This window comes from Equus caballus, chromosome 21 (assembly GCF_041296265.1).
Source record: "Equus caballus isolate H_3958 breed thoroughbred chromosome 21, TB-T2T, whole genome shotgun sequence".
Classification (NCBI taxonomy): domain Eukaryota; kingdom Metazoa; phylum Chordata; class Mammalia; order Perissodactyla; family Equidae; genus Equus; species Equus caballus.
In genome coordinates this window covers 20,829,545-20,852,034 of record NC_091704.1, presented here as the reverse complement: position 1 = coordinate 20,852,034, position 22,490 = coordinate 20,829,545, and the positions used below count along the sequence as shown (strand labels likewise).

At 36.7% G+C, this 22,490-nt stretch overlaps 2 long non-coding RNA genes across 3 annotated transcripts in view; one reads left to right on the top strand and one right to left on the bottom strand.

The window, feature by feature from the left end:
- LOC111769709 (uncharacterized) overlaps positions 1-22,490 on the top strand; it is a 67,614-nt gene that overhangs the window by 5,388 nt on the left and 39,736 nt on the right. Inside the window, exon 1 of one of the 2 annotated variants that reach the window (XR_011430522.1) lies at positions 13,525-13,665. The exons of the other annotated variant lie outside the window; for it this stretch is intronic. This is a non-coding gene — a long non-coding RNA (uncharacterized lncRNA). Of the gene's footprint in view, positions 1-13,524; positions 13,666-22,490 lie in introns of those variants that run through there. 2 annotated transcript variants of the gene reach the window in all.
- LOC138919927 (uncharacterized) lies at positions 8,173-13,373 on the bottom strand. The gene is made up of 3 exons (XR_011430521.1): positions 13,158-13,373; positions 11,249-11,433; positions 8,173-8,756 (listed from the first exon to the last, which is right to left on the bottom strand). It is a non-coding gene; the product is annotated as an uncharacterized lncRNA (long non-coding RNA).

Genomic DNA, 22,490 nt, shown 5'->3' with positions numbered 1-22,490 from the left:
GGGAAATATCCTCTTTTAGGCGGGTGTATTGCATCCCTGAATAAAATCAGATTCTGTAAGTAAGGACGAGGGGAGAAATGCAAACTAGGTGGTCAAAGAGCCATCCTGGCCATGATCCATTTTTCAGTCATCTCAGGCTTATGAAGCCTAATGTGGTTGTTGCCAACTGGGTGATTATGTTTTCCCTTTTTTCTAATTTGTGTGTGGGAAATTGTTAATTCATCCATTAGGCACAGAAAATCCTTGACTTCCAAAACTGACCATATCAAAGAAGGACCCTATTTCAATAAGGCTGCCAAATAATTGTTTCCCAAGAATTTGTCTTATAAAGTTCTTATGAATTTGATAATCCTTTGGTCAGGTTTTTGGTTATACCAACAGATTCCCTTTCCGTGACAAGGTATTCAGAGTGGCAAATGCTGGAGTTCTTGAGGTTCCATGTGTACTTCTCTTGTGTAGTGTTGAGATATTTTTCTTGGCACATTGGAGAAATAGTTTTCGTGAAGTACGAAGAAACGTGGAGACAGAGGTGCTTCCCTAATAAAGAGATGGCATGTGTCATATTATGGGCAATAAACAGGTAAACTGATTACGAATCAGCCTTCAGGATCTTTATGCCAAATGATGTGTTGAAGGAGAAAGTTAGGGGTGCTTTGAAGTACCTGAAAGAAGTGTCTATGAGTCAGACGAGCCAGACTGGTCCTCTTTCCAAAACTTAGAATGGGCTAATTCTCCTACAAAACAGAAATAGGCAAATGCTGTTTATTTTCTTTTCGAAGTACTAGTTTCACTGGTGCCCAATGGCTAGAGATAATAATTAATATTATCTGCCAAGGTCCCAGCAAAACTGAGGAAATTGAATTATTACTTTATTTATCTCTCAAATAGGATGATAGGATATTTTTCTAAATCCTTTTGATCTGCAGCAGGAGAGATGTTGTTCCATTTGAAAGCACTGCTATTATCAACGATGATAGAAAGGACAGTAAATGGCACCCAGCCATCAGCTCTGTGGCAGGTGCTATGCTAAATGAGGTTTAAGTATAGTTTCTACCCTGTGATCCAGATCAATTTTGCGGCCATTATTCTGTTTCATTTAGTTTCAGGACTAAATGGCCAATTGTGTAGTTAGGTTCTTGCCAGTGCCTTTGTCAGTAGCAGTAGCATCCACTTTTGTGATGAGTCATAAGTACAAAATTGAACAGGAAGAGGAAAAATAAATGAATCACAAAGCCAGTTAGAGGCCCTTCAAAGTCCAGCCCGAGTGCTAGTAAATGCTAAAGGGGAACATATTTACTCTAGTAGGGATAGATTAAATGGATTAAATTGGTCGATAATTGGGAAAGGTATGTGGGAAAATTGAATGAGTGCAATGGGTAAATAGCATAATACAAATGGGCAAGTTTCTGATGTCCAAATTGGGTACAGCCAAGGCCAACACTGACGTCAGCCAGATGAAGAGGCTGCAGTTTGCTTGGGTCGGAACGTTTCTGCATGCCCCACACATCTGGTTGGAAGCATCTTTAACTTAATGAGGCCTTTCAGAGGGAATGCTTTAATTAGGTAGAGAAATTGGGTAGAGAGCAAGATAATGGGTCTATGAGAGAGCTTGGAGACCATAGACTCATCTGTTCACTCCAGATGAAAGGTACAGAAGAAGGTGGGGTCTGTGGACACAGCCTTAGCACCATGGCATGCTATCTGTGATTAGCATCTTCACTGTCATAACTGGTAGAATTGTCTGACTGCTTTTGTTCACAGAGGTTTGTTCTTGCATTCATTCATTCAACAATTATTTAATAATTGCCTTCTACATACAAAATGCTGAAAAATAAATCAGCTTTTTACAAAAATTATAATCACTATCTGAAGGGTCAAGACATTTATATTTGGAAAGATAAAATATAAAGGGCATTCATTATGTAGGCCCTTCAAGAAAATTGGGGTAAAATGGCAGGTAGGTCATTGGAGTACTAGTTATTTGAGTCTTTTTCCTAGGAAGTTTTAGAATGTCCTTTAAAGAATGAATTGTCGGGGCCGGCCTGGTGGCGCAGTGCTTAAGTGCACACATTCCACTTTGGTGGCCCGGGATTTGCCAGTTTGGATCCCGGGTGCAGACATGGCACTGCTTGGAAAGCCATGCTGTGGCAGGCGTCCCACATATAAAATAGAGGAAGATGGGCACAGATGTTAGCTCAAGGCCAGTCTTCCTCAGCAAAAAGAGGAGGATTGGCAGCAGTTAGCTCAGGGCTAAACTTCCTCAAAAAACAAAAAAAAAGAATGAAACAAAGTATAGGATCTTAAATACTTGTTAAAAATTTTTTCAGTTATGTGACTGACAAAATATGATGACTTCATTGCATATTCCTATGGTTTAGCATAATGGACTTATTTTGCAAGAGGTTATTTATCTCCAGTGAGACTTTTAGTTGAATGAATATTCTGATTAACTGAGCATTTTGAATATATAGGAAATTTGAATTTAATACAGTACACTTAACAATAACACTAGCCCAGAAATGATGTAATCTGATTGGAATCTGTAGATAACTCAGGAATTTCCAAACTAAAACAAAAACAAAAACCACGAGGATCAACCTAGAAATTATTATGCAGGACAAATGTGTGGAAGTTTAATAATATCACACCCTTTTCAGTATCTTAGAGAATAGCATTTAATTTGTCTGAGAAAGGAGTTTAGAAAGAACCAAAAAATGATCTTGGGAGGGCAGTGGACAGATAATTAAGGAAGGCTGGGTCACTTAGGGGCACAAAGGAACTGAAACTCTTTGTATGTAGAAGGTGGGTAGATGTTTTTCATTTAGGAGACACAAAGCTTTGCTAAAGATAGGTTGAATAGAGGCGTTTGGATGCAGTGATGTTTCACAACAGAGACGTGTATGTCTTTGAAAATTTTCCTGAGACAAGACGGAATTCAATCTTTCTCTTCCACACATGTACACACTATTAAAATCTTGGGGCACTTTTATAGATGAAAAAAATGCATTTCTGAGAGGTGTCACATTGTTAAGGAGAGTTGAAAATCCAATCATCACGTACAGCTCCTAAGCTAACGTGTATCCTATCTCCTACCCCTCTCCAAAATATTCATTAGTTAATTCACTGGTTTCAAAGCTTTTTCCATAGAACTTTGGTAGGTCCTATGTTCCTACAAGAAAGATTAAGCTCCTTTGTTCTCATGTAGTAGAAAGAGAAAACAATAAAGAAGAAAAGTGGGTTATTTAGAAAGAGAGAAAATGGATCCACAGAAGGCAGTCATTGAGAACTAAATTAAAAATACTGATAAAGAATTGACAATGACATTACAGCATTTAAAACGTTAGGAATCAGGTAGATAGAAAGAAGACTGGGTAGGGTTGAAGCTGAGGCATATGAGATTCCTGGATGCATTTGTAGTTCTTGGTGAGCTAAAACGAATCTCCATTCTTGGGATGGGCTGTCATGGAAACTAATGCTATATTTAAAGTTTTTCATTTCAGATCATCTTTGTATTTGTGTGTGTGTAAATGTGTGCTTGCATGACTTTTATTGATAATTCAAGCCTCACCAATTTGAAAAAAGTTATATCTAGGGATTGGAAAGACCATCACCATGCCATTTAGTTTCTCGTCCCAACTCCAATTAGGTTAGGACAGCCTGACTATCACACTGAAATAGCCTGCCTCCCTTCCTCCTTCCCTCCTTCCCTCCCTTCTTTCTTTCCTTCTTCTGTCTCTCTTTTCTTTTCTTAACAATCTCCAGAAAAAACTTTCATTCCTGAGTGATGTGTTCCAGCGTCTAAAGACCCACTCCGCCAGAGAAGAAAAGAGATGCTCGTTCCATCCCAACATCAGTTTTATGAAAGAGTACCAGAGGTATTTGCAACAGCAGCAAAGTAAACTAACCCTCAGTTATCTATGGTGGTCTCTTATTGGGCTCAACCAAGTGCATCCCACATTAAGGTACTATGAATTTAAATAAAAGTTAAACCACACAGACATCACTGAAACAAAAAAACCAAACCTGCAGAGCACTACTAGATAAAATGAATGGACTCAAAAGAAATAAGTGTGCTGCAATCAAGATGAAATTAGTATTTTAATTTTATCATATTTTGTAGATTCACAAATATAGTAAAGTTGCACAGTACAAAATCAGTTGTATTTTTATACATTAACAGCAAAATAGCAGAAAGAGAAATTAAGAATACAATCCCATTTACAATGGCAGCAAAGAACAAAATACCTAGGAATAAATTTAACCAAGGAGGTGAAATACCTATACACTGAAAACTATAAAACATTGTTGAAAGAAATCAAAGCAGATACAAAGAAATGGAAAGATATTCTGGGATCATGGATTAAAAGACTTACCATAGTTAAAATATCCATGCTTCCTAAAGAAATCTGCAGATTCAATGCAATCCCTATCAAAATTCCAACAACATTTTTCACAGAAATAGAACAAAGAACCCTAAAATTTATATGGAACAACAAGAGAGCCTGAATAGCTAAAGGAACCCTGAGAAAAAAAGAACAAAGCTGGAGGTATCACACTCCCTGATTTCAAAATATAGTACAAACTACAGTAAACAAAACAGCATGGTACTAGCACCAAAACAGACACAGGCACCAATAGAAGAGAATTGAGAGCCCAGAAATAAACCCACACGTCTATGGACAGCTGATTTTTGACAAGGGAGCCAAGAACATATAATGGAGAAAGGAAAGACTCTTCAATAAATGGAAAGTCTCTTCAATAAACTGGACAGTCACATGCAAAAGAATGAAAGTAGATCATTATCTTATACCATACATAAAAAACTAACTCAAAATGGATTAAAGACTTGAATGTAAGACCTGAAACCATGAAACTTCTAGCAAAAAACATAGACAGTATGGTCTTTGATATCAGTCTTAGCAGTACCTTTCTGAATACCAGGTTCACCAGGCAAGGGAAACAAAAGGAAAAATAAATGGGACTACATCAAACAAAAAAACTTCTGCATAGCAAAGGAAACCATCAACAAAATGAAAAGACAACCTAACAATTGAGAGAAGATATTCATAAATCATATATCTGATAAGGGGTTAATTTCCAAAATATATAAAGAACTCATACAACTCAAAGACAAAAAACAACTCAATTAAAGAATGGGCGAAGGATCTGAACAGATATTTTTCAAAAAAAGATATACAGATGGCTAATAGGCACATGAAATGGTCAACATCACTAATTATTAGGGAAATGCAAATCAAAACCACAATGAGATATCACTTCATGCCCATCAAAATGGCTATAATTAACAAGACAAGAAATAAAAAGTGGTGGAGAGGATGTGGAGAAAAGGGAACACTCACACACTGCTGATAGGAATGTAAACTGGTACAGCCACTATGGAAAACAGTATGGAGATTCCTCAAAAAATTAAGAATAAAAGTAACATATGATCTGGCTATTCCACTGCTGGGTATTTACCCAAAGAATATGAAAATACTAATTCAAAAAGAAACATGCACCCCTATGTTCATTGCAGCATTATTCACAATAGCCAAGACTTGGAAGCAACCTAAGTGCCCATCAGTGGATGAATGGATAAAGAAGGTGTGGTATATATACACAATGGAATACTACTCAATCATAAAAAAGATGAAATCTTGCCATTTGTGACAATGTTGATGGACCTTGAGGGTATTCTGCTAAGTGAAACAAGTCAGATAGAGAAAGTCAAATACAGTATGATTTCACTTATAAGTGGAAGATAAAAACAACAACAAACAAAGACATAGATACAGAAGTTAGATTAGCAGTTACCAGAGGGAAAGGGGGGAGGGAGGAGGGCAAAAAGGGTCATAGGGCACACGTGTACAGTGATGGATGGTAATTAGTCCTTGGGTGGTGAACAAGCCATAATGTACACACAAATCAAAATATAATGATCCACACCTGAAATTTATATAGTGTTATAAACCAATGTTACCTCAATAAAAAGAAAGAAGAAAAGGAAATGTGCTGCAATCCAGAGGAAATTATCATTTAATCTTATTAAATTTTGTAGAAAGATTCAATTCTAGAAACTATAGAATTTAAATATTTTTCTGTCAGAGTACAAAAGATCCTAGCCTAGCTGTACATAAATGTATTTTTTCCATCTAACGATGTATCTTGTGTATTTTATGCCCTTTCCAGTTATGCCCTTGTCTTTGTGTGTCTTATCTGTGAGTGGGTGTTTTCTGTCACCATCATATGTCTAAAACTAGAAAACCAAACCAGGCTCCAACCCCACCCAATAATAATATCTTATTATTGAACAGTTTTAATTCCTAATGAATATTGGAAAATGTCAGACTTGATGGAGCAAAATTAATTTGTCTCTATGTCAAGTGTCAAGTCAATACTCAATGAGAAGCGGCAATTAAATATCAGACAAATATAATTATAAATCATTAGCAACATCTTCATATTTATTGCTTTATTTTGCTAGTTAGATAATTTTGATATTTAACACCAAAGTAGGCTGGATAAATTTACCTAAATTTCATTCATTAATACAACAAATTACTTAGTACCAAGTGCAGACTTGGCACTAGTATATCATCTTTGTGGTTAAAGATGAACAAAGCCTTCTTTCTCACTTCAAGGAGAGCACACAATCATGGAGGAGTGATGACACAAGTAACCAAATGAGTATTGTATATGTAAAAATGCTAGTTGGCAGTTAATGAACTCTTACTATCTGTTAGGCATTACACTATGTTTCATGTATTTCAAATTATTTAACATCAGGAGGAGTTTACAAGGTAGAGATTATTATTACGTCACTTTTTTTAGGTGAAGAATCTGAGGCTTAAGAAGCTAAATAACTTGCCCTTAGTCACACAACTAGAAGAGTATAAACTCAAACCCATGCCATTTGACTTCTGTGTTCCTGACCTGACTCTTGAAGTGTAAACTTTGTAACTACCAAAGCTTTTACGGTCTGTAAAAATACAACACAGATATGCTTATCAAAACACCTCAAAGTGGATGTAATAATGTCTGATGGGACATCAGACATATCGTAGGAGCTCAAATGTTGTGATTATTAGTCCCCTAGAATTGATGGCTTTGTGATTCTTTCTTCATTAAACTCCACCTCACGACCACCTTGTCTTTAGAAGGAAGTTAGTAATTTCTTTCTACATACCACATCAGCTGCAGTTTTGAGTGGAATGTTTATTGTCATTCTCTTCCGTTTTAATTTCCTCTTTAAGTAAGGAGTTATTTAGGAGTGCACTTTGGGTCTTCAAATGTATTTATAAATTATCTTTTTCTTTTTTTAAATGTATGCTTTTTTGGTGAGGAAGATTGGCCCTGAGCTAACATCTGTTGCCAATCTTCCTCTTTTTTTTTTCCTCCCCAAAGCCCCAGTACATAGTTCTGTATCCTAGTTGTAAATCCTTCTAGCTTTTCTATGTGGGAAGCTGCCACAGCATGGCTTGATGAGCAGTGTGTAGGTCCATGCTCGGGATCCAAAGAAGTGAAACCTGGGCTGCCATAGTGGAGCACATGAACTTAACCACTATGTCGCTGGGCTGGCCCCTAAAAATTATCCTTTAATTACTGATATTTATCTAAATTACATTGGCAAGTGTAGTCTTTATTATATAGATTATTTGACATTTTTGCAGACTTGCTTTGTGGTCTAGTATGTGATCAATTTTTATAAAGTTTCCACATGAACTGACAAAAAAATGATTGTGTTTCTTGAGTGTACCATCCTAAAGATAAATATGTATATGTCTTGTTAATTTTTTGTTTAAGTTTTATATAGTCCACGTTTTTTCTTTGTCTGATAGAGGACTGTTAAAATATCCTACTCTGATATTGTGGATTAGTTAATTCTTCCCTATTATTTTATTAGTTTTTATTCTATTTATACTGAGACTCTATTACTTGTCACAAATAGGTTCATACTTGTTAGAAATCCTTGGTGGAATAATTATTTTACTATTAGAAAGTAGGGCCAGCCCCAGTGGGCTTGTGGTTAAGTTTGGCACCCTCCACTTTGGTGGCCTGGGTTTGGTTCCTGGGCATGGACCTACACCACTTGTTTGTCAGTAGCCATGCTGTGATGGTGGCTCGTATACAAAAAGAGGGAGATTGGCAGTGGATGTTAGCTCAGGATGAATCTTCCTCAGCAAAAAAAAAAAAAAAGAGAGAGAAACAAAAAAGTTCTCCTATTTCTATTAATAATTTTGTCTTAAATTCTGTCTCCTATTATTTTGTTGCAACAGTTATTTGCCCAATAGAACTTTTCTATACCTTTGCTTGGAAGAATTTAGCTGTCTTTTAATCTGCTTTATGTTTTTTGGGAGAGTTTTCTTTATATATGTCCCCTTTTGTTGCCATGTGCTGGCTTCAGAGGGCTGACTTTCTGCCCCATCTTGTCCAGCAGTCTTCGCCTGGGCTTTGGATGGGAGCTGGAAGTAAAGGTCAGAGTGCTGGTATTCCATGTCATGGATCCCTGTGAATGTTGGCAACTCTATGGCCTTATGGTACAGTTGAACAGAAGGTTTCCCCAGCTCTTCATGACACTGGCTCAGTAGAGGCTGAACAGAAGGTTGCCTACCTCTTCATGGCACTGGGTTCACACAGGGCTCTGTAGATGGAACCAGGACTTTCCTGAAGATTTACGGGGCTTGATTTGTAAAGTGTGGTTGACAGAATGCAGCTCGTAAATTTTCTTCTCTTTAAAGGTGGGAAAAACCAGTGACCTAGAATGAAAGAAAAACTCTAACTGGACATGTCAAAAAGTAATTTTTTCAAAAATCAAGAACAGTACAAACTAGAAACAGACATAGAATTAGCTTAGTTGAAGTAAGCATATGCACCAATGGAGAAAACAAATGATTATAACCAGGAGTAACTTACCTCGGAAGAAAATTTAAGATCATCTTAGGGACTTACGCCTTTTGTACTTTTCTCAGGAAGTATAGATAGAACATGTTAGGGTCTCTCTAAAGTTCTGCTTAATGTTTTGGCATCTTGGGAATTTACCCTGACGCCTGCTTGATGGAAGCTGTCCAACCCTGGTATCATTTCTCCTTAACCTGGTTTGCAATGATTACAATTTTAATACTTAAGAACATCTTCCTTCTAATTATATGCTTCTGGCTTGATGGATGCAGGAGTTGCAGAAGTAAATCAAGTCAGCGTGATAACTCAATCCGAGTGTGTGCTCAACTGAAATTGCCTCGTGAAGAACACAATGTTCTCTTCTGGCCAATGTGCAACAGGGTATGTGAAATGGGGCAACTGCAATGAGCCGAAGAGGTTATTTATTAAATATGAGTCTTGTTTTAAATACGGAAGCAGATCTGGGAGGGGTTTGGGTTTCCAATATTAATATCTTGTCTACATACTTGTATGAAAGTATTTCTGGGTCAAATTAGTACATGCAGGGTAAGACAGATGCTCTGTTTGTGCTGTTTGAAAGACCAGTGTAAATGTCAGTAAAGAAAACAGCAGAAAAGAAAAGACACAGTTCTGTAATGATTCTCAGTTGTCCAGCCTGGCTGATGTTTGTTTCTCGTTCTAATATCTTTCTTATCAAAATCTTCAGGGAAGTATAATAGTCTACCCACACCAGTCCCTTCCTAGCTTTGTGCTTTTCCACTCTACCTGTGAGGGAAATCTTCTCACTTCAGTTTAAACCAATGAGTCTCAAGATGGCTTAAATTTACTTACAGAAAAAATTAAGTAAAACTAGGAAAATGTAGTAAGTTTTACAATTCTAAATTAATTATTTCCTTGTTTGTATGTTCATATTATTTTCTTCTCACTTTTGGGGGTTTACAATATCGTTTTAAAACATAATAAAATGGGGACAGTAGTTGGGAAATTTTTAATGTGCTCACATAGCAAAATTAGTCAACTGACGTAGCTCCCCTGATTTTTTCTAATTTTACAATACTGTGAAATTTAAAACCCTGGGAAGCATCGACTCAAGTCATTCTTTGGGAATAAAACTAGTTCTTTCAGAGAATAAGTAGATTAAGTGGTATTTTTAAGATTAGAAAGAGAATATTCCCAACATTCTTATGGAATGAAAAGAGGTATCTGATTAAATAAAATGCAGTTGATTTGAATATGCTGAGAATGTTTTTAGCCATTCCCTGATACATCCAGCGGTTGTGCTCAAAACCTAATAGAAGTGGATAACCGGGCCTGAGAGGAATTTGGGCCAAAGCAAGGCACCTGAGTCTTGAGAAAGCATCAATACTCTGCAATTTCTTTTTTTTTTTTTTTAAGATCGGCACCTGAGCTAACATCTGTTGCCAATCTTGTTGTTTTCTTCTTCTCCCCAAAGCCCCTCCCATTGTATATTCTAGTTCTGAGTGCCTCTGGTTGTGCTATGTGGAACACTACCTCAATGTGGCTTGATGAGTGGTTGCTATGTCCACACCTAGGATCTGAACCAGCGAAACCCTGGGGCACTGAAGCAGAGCTCACAAACTTAACTACTCAGCCACGGGACCAGTCCCTGAAATTTCTAAGGCAGGAAAAATGAAAAACCTGTAAATGGCTGTGTGCTTGGGCATTTTTTGAGCTTGCTTGTACCATAGGTAGTCTCTCTGAAATGGTTTAGTTTGCCAGATGAGAGGAATATGTATGAAAATTTGTGACACTCATCCAAGTTGACAAACTCACTGTCTTCAGAGAAATCCAGAAGTAACAGCTCTTAAGCCAACATGTAAGGGTAAACTATACTCACACACACACATCTACACCCCCCACACAAAGATACAGTTTATTTACTTTTCTAATAAATGCAAATTGACTGTAAAAGAATGGGCACATACGTAAGCATATTAAGCAGACTTATTCTGTTTCATCTTGGATTTCTCCCTATGAATTGGCAAAGTCCTTGACCCACAGATACTGAGAAGCAACATCTCAGCTTTGGTCTTGGTCCTGGTTTGGGTTGTGTTTATCTCGCTGGTCCTCACTGGGTTGGCTTTTTTATAATAGTAAAGTCTCTTCTATGAAGATGCTGGTGACTGGAGCTTTTCCAGTCAATGCCTTCAGCCTTGGCTACCGTGGCTGTTCTAGTTGTGATTACTTTTCATATCATTCCTCTTCCTTTTTGCATCTCATACATTTGTATATCAGATGTACAAGATACAATATTTTGGATAGTTTGAAAACTACATGATAATCTTTTTGTCAGGTAGATTTTACATTTGGTCATCAGTGCTGGGCTTACCTTCCTGTAATTTTCACACCAACTCTCTTCTTGAGATGTCCTCGGAATTTGTTTCCAGAGCCCATGCTTTCTCTCTGGCTTCTTCAGTCCCAAGTCAAGAAGGTCTCAGGTCTCCTCTAAGACATGGTACCCTCACTGGCTATATTCTTTTCAAAGGGATCTTCTTGATCACTTTTATGATTCCTCTGTCAACACAAGCCATATTTGTTGGTAGCCGTATGGACTATATTGCATGTTACCCTACAGATGATTTTCTAGACTCTAAGGTCTTTATGATCTCTGTAAGAACTGATATTTATTTGTCACAGTGGTTTGAGAAAGAAAGGACTGTGGTAAAATGCTTCTAAGGAACATTCGCTCTTAGAAGCATTTGGAGCACTCTGTTCTCTCTCTAGTAACAACAGGTCTCCCTAACATTGTGTTTGTGCTATTTCTTCTTTAACAGCATCCCTCTTTCATCTGCATAGCTGCTGAGCAAGAGCTGTAATTTATATTTTAATTCAGCTCTCCCAGGAGAAAAGCCTTTTTCTACACTTTTAACTCTTCATTATTGTACTGAGTACAAGATAAGTAGAAGAGATTATTTGGTGGTGGTGGTGGGGCCGGGGGGGGGGAACACGGGTGAGTCCTAAGACCCTGTAATTGTTTCCCTGCAGATAATAATAGAAATATTGGTTAAACGATTTTCACTTCAAAGAATTTTACTGAATCATATATAAAAACTTAAGGAACAAGCTTTATAACATTGGGATGACGTTAGAGCATGTTTTCACTCTAAATTGTCCAAGCTTACAATGCTTTATTCTTTTCATATTTACAGAGCATCTTTGCCAGTAACTGTGCTAACTTCTAAGGCCATAACAGTGAGTTAGTTACAGTCTCTGCCCCCAAAGGTGAAGCTCCAAACTTTGGGAAATAGACACTGTTTACACTCAGGCCCGAGATATGTTTAGACATGGGCAGTGGATATCTCATTGATAAGAGACATAAAAAGGGCCATTCAATGTGGTCTCACTTGCTTCCTGCTACCTATATGATAGCTAGTTATTTCTGACAGCTTTCGTGGTTCCACAGTCAGAAATTAATGAAGCCGATGAAAATTCTTTAGGTTTTGATTCCTGTATTTCATCCTCAAACTACCTAAACTTGAAGTCCTTGAGCAAGATTTCTTGCAGAGGTACACCAAAAAGAAGCTGAGCCTGTAGACTTCCTCAGGCTCATGTCCATTGCCTGGTTGGCAACCCCCACTGAGCGAGGAGGAGTCACAGTGCCAAAAGAAGAGGCTCTGCATCCCAGGCCCCCTGTTGTGAAGCCCACAGGCCGGCCTGCAGGGCAGGGAAGAGTGGGGTTTAATCCGCTCGGCACAGAGCCTGTGGCCGGGGAAACACACAGCCGGCCGTACCTGCCATCACAGTCTTCCCGGACACCTGCGGCCCAGCCCCGAAGCTTTTTATCCAGTTTACTTTTGCAAACTTCCATTTTGGTCACTTGGACCAAAATAAGATGTTCCACATTTCTATCTCTTCATTAATGCTAGGTAATGAGCCAGGGGCCAGTTATGGCAAGTGATCCCCGGGGCGACAGTCCTTTCGATTTGGGCAAATAGATGATCAAAGCTGTAGAGCCTCCCACTAAAGACCAAAGTCAGCTCTTTCAGTTGGAAGTGCACTAAAAATGACAGTTGTAGCAGGCGATTGGCAGGGATCTGCCTCACAGGAATATGACACTTTTTATTTAAAAAGCCCTGTTTTTGTGAAAAAGAGAGAGGGGCTCCTTTGTGAATGCAAATGATGCTTGCTGTTGTTTCACAAAATATTGAGAGTTGATGTTAGGTGTTATTATCAAATATCCATGCATACGTATACACATGCAAGTCTGCACTATGTTTGTGAGCAAGTCAAAGACATACCTCTTGCAAGCTTGCATATTCAGTGCTTCCAAGTTTGTGGAGCCTGATGAAAATAAAAGTCATCCCGAAGTGAAAAACTTCATAATTGATGGCTTTGGACTTCAGAGACAAGAGCTGACCTTCTGATCTTGTGGGCGTTCAGGGTGGACAGGGAAATCAGGGTCTCCTTTTATCTATCATGTGACATACCCTTTATTTATGGCCTACCTTGGCGCCCTGGGGACCCAGTGCCTTCCCGTATGTACTAAGTATGTGTTCCTTGCAGATTAAGACCAAGACCTTGGCTTCATTTTGAGAACAGTATGTACTAGGCCACTTGTTTTAATATTTCAGAGTTTCCATTTTATGGTGATCATAACCTGTTTGGGGCTTTGTTTTTAGACCAAGAAAAATTTTAATGAGGGACATGAAATCTTCAAGTATGCTGACTTAATTATCAGGACGCATGTTTCTGTTAGAAAACTCAACAAAATGTTTTGATTATGAGGATGACCTAATAAGCAATCAGGTAAGGTGTCTTAATGGAAGTGGTATAGTTAAGGCTCTTTTGTAAGGCACCATTGGGCCGAATAGAAGACAGAGTTCCTCAATCAACAGAAAGTTGGGCAAAGACTTTCTTCCCGCAGCTTGCTTGCATGCTGCCATAAAGGAAGTATGAAATCCTGAGCAAGCAAATTCATTCTGCAAAAGCTTTAGAAGCTGTATTTAAAGTGACAATTGAGAGGATTGGAAAACTATGTTGAGTGCTTTTAGTGAAAATTCTCACTGCCCATTTGGAACCAACAGATGCAGTGTTATAACTGGCAGGGAGTCAGATTGTTAGGAGGAGAGCTGTCGAGTCTAACATGATGAATCCAGGGCAAACATGATTCCCATGTCTTGGTTCCAGATTGGAACTATCTGTATCCGAACTTTATGTATCTGGATGTAAAGTACGTTATCCAGATCCATTCTCTTAGAAATTGTTCCAAAGATTTGTTCAGAGATATCAGAAGATATCCCACAAAGCCATGAGTTATTTTTCTGAACACTTTACTTATGAGTATAATGACCACAAAAATTATTATTCAAAATTTTGTTTGGGAAGAATGTGAAATCAGATGGAATTTTGAGATTTTACTGGGCACAATGAGAAGTGTGGTCACTGTATTTATGAAGCACTTGCCCAACGGACTAGGTGCCCGAGGACAGAGAGAGTGACTGATGGTTCCTCCACCACATCTTAGCATGAACAGAAAAAGTTGCTTATTGATAATATTTCCACTTCTCCTTCCTTTTATTCATGCTCCCATCCAGCAAGCAGCAAGCTACTGTAGGCAAATCTTCTTGAAAGACAGAGATAACTAAACTCAGGTTTTTGTGTTCTCTTGTTAATTTTGGAGTTATTACTTAAACTTTTTTGAAGCAACATTTACCTCCAAGAGTGTCTAGGACCGTGGCTTTAACCTACGTCTTGTCATAACATAGCAGAGTGTAATCAGTTGTGAAGTGTGTCCCAAATAATACACAACATACCAAAATTTGTGACATAAGATTTTTGTGTACATTCAGGGTTATCACTATAATGATATAACTATAATCACTATAACTCTCACTTACTTGTATTCCAAAATGCTTTCTGGGGGAGCAGAATGAATTAGAGCTTGAGAGCTAGCCTATCTTATTTTAAAATCTGGTTGAGTTGAATAGTGTTGGCTGTGCATTGTGTCTCTTACCTGTGTTTAGCCAGGAAAAAAAGTTGAGAATCTATGTTCCACTTATCTACTGCTGCAAAACAAACCAATCTAAAAAGTAATGGTTTAAACCAAAACAACATTTTCTTGCTCATGAGTCTGCAACCTGGGCAGAGCTCAGTGGAGATAGCTTTCTATTGCTCCACTTGGAATCAGCTGGGTTGACTCTAAGGCTGGAGGCTGCAATCATCTGCAGGCTTGCTTACTCTCATGTCGGAGGAAGGAGTGTGAATTGTTGTGGACAGAGGACTGTGGCACATCGTATTTTGTAAAAGTAGCCATAGCTATATTTCTGGTCCTACTTGCTCTTCCAGAACCTTGGCACTCACCGCACAAGAAGTAGGGTTTATATACTCTCCCCTTGATCCTGGGAAGGATGGTGAATGCTCTGACTATGCAAGTATGGCAGAAGTCTTGCCAGCCTTGACTTCAGACGCTGGGCCGTAAAAGGTAGTATGGCTTTCCACCTAGCTCTCTCTCAGAAGCCAAGGCCACATAAAGAAGACATGGGTAAGTGTTTGGCCTACAATCCCAGATAAATCTTCAACCAACAACCAGGATCAACCATCAGACATGTGAGTAAATAAGTATTCACTCCCTCTAGCCCCCAAGTTTCAGAGACTAGCTGTCCCCACACAGTCTTGTCCAAATTGCAGATTTGTGAGTAAAATAAAGAGAGAACTGCCACAGATAACTGAAACATTCCGCTTAAATATTAACTAGAGGATGTGTTCAAAATTTTCTGAAGATCCAGGAGATTACTCTGGAGCAAAAATGTCTTTATTCATCATCCCTGCAGATACAGTTTTTCTGTAAAATTAAGAATGGACATGGGTCTTGTGCCAAATTTCACTCCCTTCCACCAAAGTGTATACTCTGCTTCTCTATAGCATCCTTGCCATAACGTAAACTTAGCATAGCTATATTGATAATCTTCAGATTTCTATTATCTTTGCTAATGTGTGCCCCCAAATTCTTCACCTTTATCCTCTATTCAGATTTGATAAACAAGATAATGTTAAACTCTGATTTTTTAGGTATATAGTAATGATAGCAAAGCATTTTTACTATATTGGTGTTAATGGATACCAAGATTTCGGGGCTTTGGTGTTAGCATGAGTTCTGCTTAATGAACACACAGAGGATGCATAGAGATATTATGTGACAACATGTAATGGAAGATAAACAACACTAAGGTTCTTTTCAGAGAATTTTGCTGTCTTCACCATGTTCCATGTTAAATAGGAACACAATGACGTGTGGTTTTGCTTCCGAAATGTCACTATGTTGTTTATTCATCGCAAAAATTCTGATAAATGTTAGAATTTTCAACTTTCAAACACAATAAATGATAAACAATGCTGTAAATTTCTACAAATTCATCATGGAAGAAAATCTTTCCTATAGATGTTGGCTGTCATGTTATTCTGTTCTCTAAATAAGTCTTGAAGGATCTGCATCAAAGACCCCCTATAGCAGTCATTCTCAAACTTTGTATTCATTGGAATCATCCACAGGGCTTGTTAAATAACTGATGGCAGCACCCTAACGCTGGAATTTCTGATTCAGTAGTAGAGGGGAGCCCAAGAATTTGCACTTCTAATGGTGCTGCTGCTCCAGGAACTACGCTTTGAAAACCGCTGATCTAGAGAAACAAGATTAAGGCCTATTGTGTGCAGAGCTTTTTCTAACCACCACTGTCTGAAATATACTTTCAATGTAAAACGTCTTTCAAGTCACCACATGGCAGAATGGTTTTCATTCATCCACGGGTTAGATAAGCCATTGCTCTTAGCCACATTTCATCACATGTTGGAGTAAAGTTAGAAAGGAAACAAATTGGTTCTTTCAGTTTGAATGTCATTGAGTTCTAAATGGGTTCTAAAATTGAGGATGTGTCATGAGAAAGTTATTGCAGGCATTTCTCACCAATGCACAACTGGAGAACTTGATTAGTTTTGTGATTTGGTTATAAAATAGCCCGAGTTCTGTCTCAACTAGTTCAGTAATAAAAGATGCAGCAGACAAAATTAGACTCAAAAGCTCAAAGACCAAACTAGTCCTAGTCTAGGTGGCTTGGACATCTGAGTCTCAAGGAAACCTCAGTGTCCTCAGGAAAACTATGAAAGGATCTTTCTCTTTAACTCTTGAGAGAAAAACAGATCTGCCACCCTGAAGATTTCCTTCAGTCTTCTAAATATTTTCAACTAACTAGACCTAATTGGATTATTTAAATAAACGACCCAGTCAGCAATGCTCTAGGTCAGCATTAGAATCATTGGGGTAGTTCTGTTCATGGATTTCCCATTGACTTTTCTCGATTATTGTCCATACGTTAGTTGTTTCTTTCCAATTTAACCATTTCATAATTGAACTATTTTAGTTACCATTTTCCATGGTGGACTCTCTTGCTTTGCCTAACTGAAATGCATGTTTACGAACAACATTTTCTACTAGTACTTCACAAAATTCCTCATTTATTTATAAAAATTAACTGTTCACTTTTATAACAGAAAGAAGTACATGCTCATTGTAGGACGGAAAAACAAAAGATATTACAGAAAAAATTTAATATCTCAAAGGCTCTTATTGCAGTAAATATTGTGATAATTTTCTTCATAGTCATTTTCTATATATATATATGCTCATTTAAATGTGTTTATAATTTTCAGAAATGTAAATTAAAGGCCATATTGTAGAATTTTAAAGAAATCAAACGGTTTTTTAAAATTAAAACATACAAAGAGAAAAAAATTGAAGAAATTGATAACTTACCCATAAGACCCCCTTATCCCAGATACTATCTTTATTTTAGTTTGTTTTCTTCAGATATTTTTATATGCATATAAATGCATTTTTCTGAAAGTGGAATTTTCTGCATACATTGCTTTGGTAACTTTTTCACTCAATAAGTTCACTATAGTAAATATTGGTGCATATATTTATTTTTTCTTGGATAAATTCTTACAAAAAAGATTTGTGTATTAAAATGAGTACATCTTTTTAAGGCTTTTGCAAGTTATTATCCAGAAAGTTGTACAGTTTATTCTCTCACCAACAATGTGTGAGAGCACTTCATTCCTTCACTCTTAAATATACTATTATCTTTTAAAAATCTTTAGCATTTTGCTAAGCTAAAAATGATGACAATGTTTTGAAATTCATTTCTTTTTTTATACACATAATTTTTATAGGTTGGTCTACAATTTGTACTTTTTATTTTGGGGATTTTCTGGCCATAGCTGATGTCTATTTTTCTATTATTACGTTCATGTTTATACTTATTTTTGGAAAATCATTGTATCTTAAGGGTATCTTGCAATTTTTAAAACCAGTGTATCATTTGCCTTTTTAGCTGTTCAGGGTATTTTTGTCTATATAGAGGTTTACATTTTTAAGACATCAAATACAAAAATTTATTGTTGTTGTTATTTTAATTTTTGCTCTCTGAAAAGGGCCAGAAGATTTTTGTTATTGTTTTTCACATGTGAATAACACTCATTTATTTTTTAGTGTTGATTGTCTTATGAAATCATTCCTTCCCTTTTGTCCATGCATTTTTGTGTTCATTACCTAGATCACAATATACACGTTCCCAGCCTCTCCCAGAATCATTCCTTGTGCTTCTACTCAGGCATCTCCTCACTTTCAAAGGGGACCAGACTCTGATTTTCCGTCACAATAAACTAGCTTTCTTGATTTTTTTATTGACATATAATTGGCATATAACGTTATATTAGTTTCAGGTGTATAATATAATAATTTGATATTTCTATATATTGAAAATGATAACACTATGAATCTAGTTAACACTCATCAGTATACATAGTTAAAAGATTTTTTTTCTTGTGATGAGGACTTTTAAGATCTACTTTCTTAGCAACTTTCAAATATGCAATACAGTATTATTAACTACAGTCGCCATGCTGTGCATAACATCCCCATGACATTTATTTCATAACTGGATGTTTAACTGCTCGATTTTTGAATGTTAACTAACTTTGCGTTCCTAGAATCAACCCTCTTGGTCATTACGTATTATCCTTTTTATGTATCATCAGATTCAGTTAGCTAGAATTTTGCTAAGAACTTTTGTAACTATGTTCATTAGAGACATTGATCTGTAGTTTTCTTTTCTGTAATGTCTATCTTGTTTTGATATCAAGTAACACTGGCTTAAAAGAATGAGTTTGGAATTATTTCCTCCTCTTCAGTTTTCTGGAAGAGTTTGTGAAGAACTGATGTTTTTTATTCCTTAAGTGTTTGGTAGAATTCACCAGTGAAGACATATGAGCCCCGACTTTGCTTTCTGGAAAGGTTCCTAACTAAAAACTCAATTTCTGTAATTGATATAGAGTTATTGATGTTCTCTCTTTTTGAGCACGCCTTGATATTTAGTGTCTTTCAGGGAATTTGATCATTTCATATAATTGTCAAATTTCTTGGTGTAAAGTTTTTCATAATAGTCCCTTATTATTCTTTTAATGTCTGTAGAATCTGTAATGATGTCAACTTTCTCATTCCTGATGTCGGCAATTTCTATCTTTTCTCTTATTTTTTTCTTGATTAGTTGTCTAGAGGTTTAGCAGTTTTATTGATTTTCTTAAAGAATCAGCTTTGGGGCTCATTTGTATTATCTATTGCATTTTTCTTCTATTTCATTGATTTCTGCTGTAATCTATATTATTTACTTTCTCTGCTAACTTTGAATTCAATATACTCCCTTTTTTATCGGTTCACTATACTTTCTAGTTTCCTTGTTGATTTCGTTTTTGTCCCATGGGTTATTTAGAAATGTGTTATTTAGTTGATACATATTTGGATATTTTGGATAGCTTTCTGTTACTGATTTCTAATTCAACTCCTTAGTAGTCAAAAAACATATTATGTACACCTTGAAGTCTTTTAAATTTATTTCAAATTGTTTTGTTTTGTGGCACAAAATAATGTGTATATTATTAAATGTGTTGTGTCCACTTGAAAAGACTGTGTATTTGCTGATGTTGAATGGAGTGTTCCGTAAGTATTTATCAGGTCGATAGCGTTGTCTTCTATATCCTTACTGATTTTCTGTCTACTTGTTTGATCATTTACTGAGAAGAGAGATATTGTGGATCTATCTATTGATCCTTGCAATTCTATCAGGTTTTGCTTTGTGTATTTTGAAACTGTGTTAACAAGAAAGGAAGAACACCAGAAAGGATATATACGAGGGTGAACATAAAAGTTGGTTTAAAAAAAAGACAACAAAGTAACAATGCATTGTGGGGTTTGTAGTATATGTAGAAGTAAAATATATGACAATGATAGCAGAAGGCAGAGGGGGTGGTAAAAACAATGTTTGTGATATTGTAAAATATTCAAGGTAAACTATAATAAGTTGTGGGTGCATATTTTAACCTCCCGTGTAATCATTAAAAATAATATAAAAAGATATAACTAAAAAACCAATTGAAGAAAAACAATGAATAATAAAAAATATTTGCTTAATTCGAAAGGAGTAAGGAAGAGAAGAATAAAAGATCAAAGAACAGATTAGACAATTAGAAACCGAATAGCAAAATGGTAGAGTTAATCCCAACTTTATCAACAATTACATTTGATATGAATGGTCTAAACATTCAAATTAAAAGAGATTATTAGAATGGCTTAAAACACACACACACTCACACATGCATGACCCAAATATATACTATTAACAAGAGACACACTTCAAATATAAAGACATAGGTAGTGTGAACGTAAGAGAATGGGAAATGCTATAGCATGAAATACCTCCACCTGAGGGGTCCTTTGACACTCTAATTTCTTTATAAAGATGGATTTCCTCATAGGGCTTCAGGAATGGGAAGGAAAAATGGAAATTAAAGGAGAAAAGAACAAAAGAAAAGATAAGGGAAAGAGCTAGAAGATAGCAGGAAGAAAGGGAGAGAAGAGAATGAAAAATAGACAAGAGAAGAAGAGAGAGAAGTTTTGGTAATTTAGAGGAGAAAATAGTGGAGAGAGGAGCAGGGAAGGAGCACGTAGGTAGAAAAGAACAGTGAAGGACAAGGAGAAAGTTACTGCTATAAATTTCACAAGGAATTTCTCTTTGGGCCTCAAGTTTCTAGAAGACCCACCTCCCAATTCCTGACAATCTCTTCTAGTGAGGACCACTCTGTAACCTGTACCTCTACATTTTTCTATACATTACGTCTTTAAATTCTCAATTTTATTATTATTATTATTTTAATCAGAAAAAGGGCCTCTGCTGGGTCAGGAAATGCAGTAAAATGCTTTCAACGTACAAGTACCACTAATTACATCAATTACCTGCATTCTCCTTAGCCACTCCTTGGGAATGCTCAGTACTCCATTCCAGACCACATGGCCGACACTCAATCTGCTGCGGGAGTGATTTAATAGGAGACTTCTCCACTAGAGGGATTTTGAAATGAACTTTATGAGAAGGGATTTGAAATGACTAAGAAACTACAGTCACTGGCAGCACAAAGCTGCAAAAGTGTGTGACGACGCTGGAAGGAGCCGATCCAAGAACAAGGTAGTCTCAATATAAGGCCTTAAGTGAGATCCTTTTAAAAAATAATTAACATTTCTATGGAAGAAGGGAAATTGTTTGTTTCAGGCTGTCATTTCTAGATTGGCCTTAAAACGAAGAAGCACTTTGTAGGGTTTTAAAACTAACCTTACAAAGGAATTAGCTGCATGAATTTTGCCAATATAACGTTCAGCAATAGCGGACTCAAAAGGAATCAGCATTTTCTAACGATGATTGAACCATGCTGCAGCTCAGTGTTCCCCCCCAACAAAGATATAAATATGGCTCGAAGGTGTTAGAGTTGGGAATAGCAAATCCATGTGCACATTCTTGTATTTCCCCCTCCCCACACACACGGCCATCATTGATTACTAAGCATGGCGCTCTTCTCTTTAGTTCCTTTGAACTCTGCTCCATATTTCACCTGGGCTGCCACCAATCATGTAGGCTTGGGATGCAGTTTTGTAGCTTGTGTCTGTGTGCCACAGTCTCCATCAGCAGTCTGGCAGTGCCTGCGGATTATTTCTCAGAATAATGTTACTTTATTTTTCAGAAAAAAATTTAATGCATAAAGTAAAATACGTGGGATTATTTTGACATGTAGTTATCAAAATATATTTTTAATTTGTAGTATTGTAAGAAATTTGTTTCTTTATAAATCCACTAAAAGCAATATCTACCAGTGAGTTTGTGTAAAAATTACTGGATTTCAACACAGTGATGAGCATAAATAATTCATCCATATGTCCAGCTATAACATGATATAAACATATCTGCAATTTATAGTGCTGACAAAGTCACAGATACCACTACCAATTTCTTTTTCTCGTCCAAGTGAACCTCAGGTTAAGAATCCTATGGGCAAGATGACTGTGGGGGTCATGAAAGTTTGGAACCTACTGGTTTTCAGCAAAAGCTATTAGTAGACTAGAAAGAAGCAAAGAGTTAAGTGATTATGTTCCTTATGGCATTAGAATTTTTCGTAATAAAAGATAGGTAAAAACTCTGAAGCTCAATATTAAAGATCAGTCTTAAATATTAATAAGATCTGTATTAACAGAT